Source organism: Pleurodeles waltl, chromosome 4_1, assembly GCF_031143425.1.
Source record: "Pleurodeles waltl isolate 20211129_DDA chromosome 4_1, aPleWal1.hap1.20221129, whole genome shotgun sequence".
Taxonomy (NCBI): domain Eukaryota; kingdom Metazoa; phylum Chordata; class Amphibia; order Caudata; family Salamandridae; genus Pleurodeles; species Pleurodeles waltl.
The window spans coordinates 238,927,235-238,933,414 of NC_090442.1; positions in this window are offsets into that span (position 1 = coordinate 238,927,235).

Genomic DNA, 6,180 nt, shown 5'->3' on the forward strand with positions numbered 1-6,180 from the left:
TGTACATGACACTTTGATATTGATTAATAGGTAATGTATTTGCCGAAACTGGGTATTCTAGTTCATACTGCAAAAATTCTTGAGTTTGTAACTTTGGGTCAAAAATATAGTCGACATCAGTGGCTGTCAGAGACGTTGCCCATTGGATCCAACGTGGATGTAATGCTTTAGCGTTTGGAACGCTGGCTTTGGTAACAGCCTCAAGGGCTGGGATTGGTGATATGACAATAATGCTTTTCCCCTGGGCTAGTGGTCTTTCTTTAGTGACAGCCATCTGAACAGCAGTGAAAATGTTCTAGGTGGGAGCAAAGCGTTGTTCTGTTGTTGAATATAAATGTGATTTGTATGCAATCAGGACTGTCTCACCCTCATTGAATGTTACATAGGTGAAACCAATGGCACCAGCAATTATTCTGATCACCAGATGTTTTTTATTGTCCCTTGTGTGTAGGTGTTGTGCTGCAAGCATGTCTTGTTGCAATACTCTGAGAATGCGTGTGTTCGACTGTCTGGAAAAGCCAGGACGTATCAAGTCATATAAGGGTTTGATGTGTGATGCATAGTCTGGAATGCATGTTCTGCCAAAATTTAGACAACCCAATAGTGATTGGAGTTTTTTTAATGGTATTTGGAGGTTGTAACTGTTCGCATTTTTCTAAGAAATGTGGTGCTAGACTCTCCTTCACTTGATAATTTGTATCCCAGAAACAGGGCACTAGGGAAGGCTAATTTTGTTTTGTTTTTTAAGTTGAATTTATAGCTGAATTCGGCAAATCTTACAACAATGCTGGCTACCTGTCTTAGATGTTGCAGTAATTCATTGCCTGTAAGGTAGATATCATCTACATAGGACAATGCTTCAGAGTCAATGTCGTGCAATATTGAAGTTACACGAGCCACAAACAGTCCTGGACTGTTCTTCTATCTCTGTGGTAAAAAAACTGATTTTTTTCTGGGAGCCTAGTGCACTGAAACTTGTTACGTCTTTACTCTCAGCCACTATAATTAGGCAGAAGAAACCACTGGAAATATCCAGTGTTTTGTATTTTTTGCGCACTACATTGTTCATAAGTGCTGTGCTATGAGAATTTTGTATAGCATATGTGCGTGTATGACTATTTAAGTGTAGTCTAAGACTATATTCTGTATCAATGGTCCAGTTTCGCTACAGGGAATAAAGGATTATTCATTGGTGAGACACAGGGTTCGATTACGCCCTGGTACTCAAGTTGTGTGAAGATATCCCTCACAGGTGCTTTAGCATCATGTTTTATTGGGGTTGAAGTTGGAGTTGATTCTCAATTGGAATTACATGATAGGAGGAATCTTTATCCCATCCTTCGTGGTTGCGGGAGAACGTGGGTGCCTGCGCCTATGCCCAATCAATGACGTAGGATTCTACGAGCTCCTCGGGAACAAGAGGCGAGAAAGAAGGTTTGATAACCTCTTACCCATATGGGCAAGTACAGACAAATTCAGGTTGCCAATCCTTTTCGGCCAGTAAAATATCATAAATGTTGACGATGCGGTCCCAAAAGATTGCGTCAATTGTGCATTTACTGTCTCCTTCTAACTGTATTGTTACTTTGTACACCTTGTCAGGCGTAGAGACATGCATGTCCGCAGTTTCAACTTGTAAGAAGTCATCAGTTGCTTTCACCTCCAGATGCTCTTGAAGATTCCGGCAAACTATTGTGAACTCTGCTGTGCTGTCTAGCACAGACACCTCTCTCACTGTGTTTTTCCGGTGAGTCCTGAAAGGAATGAGATTGGCCTATATCAGTATATTGATATCTGTCAGGCGTTTTTATACTACCTCTATTTCTGAGATTATAGCTATCCTGAGGAGTCTCCGAATGCTGAGATTCCCCGCTTTCTTTTTTAGGTGTTTGTTGTTTTTTATCCCAGCTGGTTTTTTTAGAACCATCAGGTGCTTGCTTGGAAAGAATCTTTATTAGATTTACCCTGAAACTGTGGTTTTATGGGTCTGGCCCCCAGACTATCTTGACCAATGCTTGAATAGGTTCCCATGAGAATCTTTGGCAGCTCACATTCTTGATTCTGTGCAGGATCGTCCCGGAGCCCCATACGTGTTGCTAGTGCACCTGCTTCCCCTTTAAGGTTACTCAGTATAATGAAAGATACAGTGGCAAAGATGCCCATAAGTTGCATCCCTAAGTCTAGGGCCGGAGCAGCCCCGTATTCATCTTGAATTTGTTTCAACACTTCCAGAAGATTGGCAAGTGTTGGTGTACCATGTGCGGTAGTATAGAGTGTGGCAAATACCGTGGCCAAGTATTGCAGTTATCTACTGGGGGAACCATCACAAATGGCAAGCATATAGTTAATATTCTATGCTTATCCTGAGGTCCCGTATGGGGAGATACTGCTTCCAGTGCATTTATTTTTTTAACTAACCAAAACAGAATCTCCTCCCATTTGGGGGTTACCTTACCCATGATCGAATCTACAATTGCAAGATTAATGCCTGGTGTGCTACAGGTGGTTGCACCGGGGCAGCACGTGCTAGGTTTGTATGTAATGTTTCCATTACAAACTGTACTAATAGTCTGTATATTGCTGTAAGCTCAGTATATAAGCAGTGAACCTCAGCTACCGACAAAGTTGCTGTATCAGGGTGCGGTGTATATGTGGCTAATAAAGGCTAGGTAGGACCATCATTGCTAAGGGCACCTAACCTAACATGTAGGATTGTATGTGGGAGGGCGCCATCAAGCCAATTATTATGGTCTTGATAAAATAGAGATATTTCTAAATATGCATAAACTCTATATTGTGCAGGTATGTTTGCAGGTGTGTGGTGGTGAAATGTATTTGTGTTCCCATCAACTGCTAGAAATGTGGGCCAAGAATAGAAAATGTATGTTTCTGTATGCTGCATGAGCTTCAACAACATATGTAACTGGACCCCCTGGGCCTTGAGGCCACGTGCCAATAAATGTTCAGTAAGGGGTGGTCGAATATGGACTGCAATTGCGACCCGTTGCGGGTTCGCCATGGTAAATGGTAAATTTTGTTCAGAGAGAAGCACCCTAAATGGGGATAATCCTTTTAGGGTTCAAGCTTGAGCACCCTACAGCGTTAGTTAGGTACTCCCTACTTAGCTGAGGAGGAAAAATCATCAATACCACATACGTCTCCGTTTGTAGTACTGAGGAGTCTTTGCATGTAGTGAGACAGAGATACTGAGTAGGACCTGAAAATTAGTGCCTGACCAAACGTTGGCGGCGCCATGTTGCATAGGTTCTCATTATCCTAATGAAACTACTGGATTCGGGCAGCAGAATCACCTGTACTGTGGGGGACTGAGTCTGATCCCGCACCATGTGACACCTGTCGGCCTAATCCGGGTTTGTTCCGGCTAACTAGCAGTGCCTCATCTCCACCCAAGAGCAAGGATGATTGGGGCAACCGGGCACATGACATACACGACTCGTCAGGGGAATCGTGGTCACTCAGATCGCATCTGTTTCTCTCAGGTACATTAGTCTCACATATGCAAGGACAATCAGAGGCAGAGTATAGTTCAATATGGTTTTATTGAAGGTACTGAATCTTAGATAATAAAGCATGTATTGCCAGAACTAGGACGATGAAGCACAATAAGATTAAAATTGTGACAAGGAGAGTAAAACACAAGAATAACGCTACCATACTGTCACTAAGATTTGATGGGATAGTTCCTACCTAAGCTATATTAGAGCACAGCATGTTAAGCTATAATTCTGCCTTTCAGGTTCCCTCTGGGAAGACATCATCCCTCATACCTGAGCAAGAGGCCTTTAGTCTACATAAGCAGCTGTAGCGAAGCAATCGGCACAGTTGTGGTCATCTGGCTGGAATCTCCCTCTAACGTACATAGGTGAAAGTAGTGTTTTTGTAATAAAACATCTGATGTTCCAGGAAAGGATCCCCACATAAGATTATGTATGTTTGTGTGAACATTGGAGACAAAGCGTACCACTTTTGCCGTCAACCTATCTTACTGCAGTCTTGAGAAAAGCAGAGGAAAAAAAGAAATGTCTTGTTTAAGAATGCAGTGCTGACCTAGGCAAAGAACAGCTAGATAGAGAAAATAAAACCTCATCGACCGCAAGTGTGGCTAATGTTAAAATAATATCACAAAGCTGAATAAAAATATATATAGATTAACGTGCACAACAGCAGGCTATAGCTAAAATGCCTACACAACCTAGCTCTTGAAAATGTATTAGCGAACATAGTGGACTTGGCGAACTGAAGTTCATACTGGAATGTAAATAAGTAAAAGCTTTTATTATGCATTTAGCTAATGTTAAACACAACAAAGCCCTTGCTGTTTAGTAATATGGAAATTGGTTGGGTGATAAATGCATAGAGATGCAATACAGAAGTTCATGGCCTAGAAGACGGTCATCTTCATTACTAATGTAGGCTTCACGTTTACAGACGTTTCTGACTAATTTGAACAGTATGTGGGCCTCAAAAGGAAACCAGTAGTGAGAAACAAGACTAGGTAAAATATTATCACACAGTTAAGGTCCCACTGTTATCTTTGCTACACAGAAGAAAAAAAGGGAGCTTGCGCATAGTGTATATTGATAAGACAGTGGAGTAGCTCCTAGCTCATATGGCTGGTGTAAGGCCGGAGCTCCAACATTTTTAATGTTTTGTCTTCATGTTTCTTTTTAATTCAGAACATTATACCATTAGTGAGTGGAATGTTCTAATAGTCTTCTAGCCCTTCAGCCTTGTGCTTTACTGGCTGTTAAACACCCACTCCCTCATTATTGGTCCTTACCTGCGGTACAGCTTATAACTCTGGTTCAGGGCTGTTTAACAACTGGTATCGCCCTCAGCAGCAATCTATAGGACTATACTTGTTGGGTATTGGCAAAGCCAATACATCTTGCCTGTGAGAGCTATTGGCTTTGGCAATGTTTTGCAGCCATGCTGCACAGCAGCATGCATGCTCTGCAGTGTGGCTAAAACTAAATTTAAGAAGTCTTTATGACACAGCCATGGCAAATGAGTTTTTTTTAAAAGAGTGCATTAGCATTGGATGCTGGATTATTATTTTTAGACATGCTGCAACACAGAGAGCCAACAGTCAAAGGCCAGATCCATTGGCATTGTCATTGCTTGTGCGGTCTTAGCACAACAACCCCTGTGATTCTGAGCAAATCAGTTAACATACCCATGCGTGCAAAATTTGACCCTAGCAAAAAATCTTATTGCATACAGAAAGAAATTACGCCCATGTTTTTGTGAAAATACATTTGGAAGCAGATAACATATGTTGTCACGATAAAAGCAGATAATCAAAATCCATTTCAAAGGGAACAAGCATTTGCAGTGCAACGGGTCTTGCATTTGCTCGAGTTAGAGCTATTAGCGTTGTAAACTCATAACCGGACTTTTCTTTCCACACAAATTGAAACAGAGTGCGATCGCGCTATGCAAAATCAAGCGCGATTGCGCTGCATGGAAAATAAAAAGATAAAGTAGTGCAGAATCCAGGCTGAAAACATAGACACTCGTATGTTTTCAGTAGTTGCCCGGTGCACTCGAGGAGGGCTCAACACCGGAAAAGGCATGATGTATGCATGCCTTTCACTAATGAAATCAAGATTTTAAAAGGCAAGCCCACGAACCAAGGAAAGTGACAGGCGTGACAGGGGCATGGTTAAAAGTCCAAAAGAGTGATTACAACAGGGACCGATCGCTTGTGCGCTCAACCCTAAAGAATGTGTGGCATAGTAAAACATAGCTGCAAATGGCAAGAGGGTTAACAAAGACAGGGAATAACAAAAAAATTAAAGTAGTGCCTCTATTACAACTTGTTGTATACAATCGCCCTGTCAAGCAAGAGCACATGTGCTGTTGCAGATAAGACCCAAAAAGGGCATTGCTGGTCACTCTTTGAGAGGGCATAGCTAAGCAGTTTGCAAGTGACAACTATTTTAAGAGTTGGATCAAGACTGATTTTCCTGCAGCTGTACTTTGCCACAGGTGAGTAATACCTAAAAAAGAATTTAATGCAACTCCAAGGATTTTGCAATTGTTACGGCACCTTTGCTCTAGAACGTCCAGCCACCCAGTTGTTGTTACCTCTAATGGAGCCAAGTAAATGAAATTCTTCTTGTAAACACTTTTTTGAAATTAGTGCACTACTTAAAT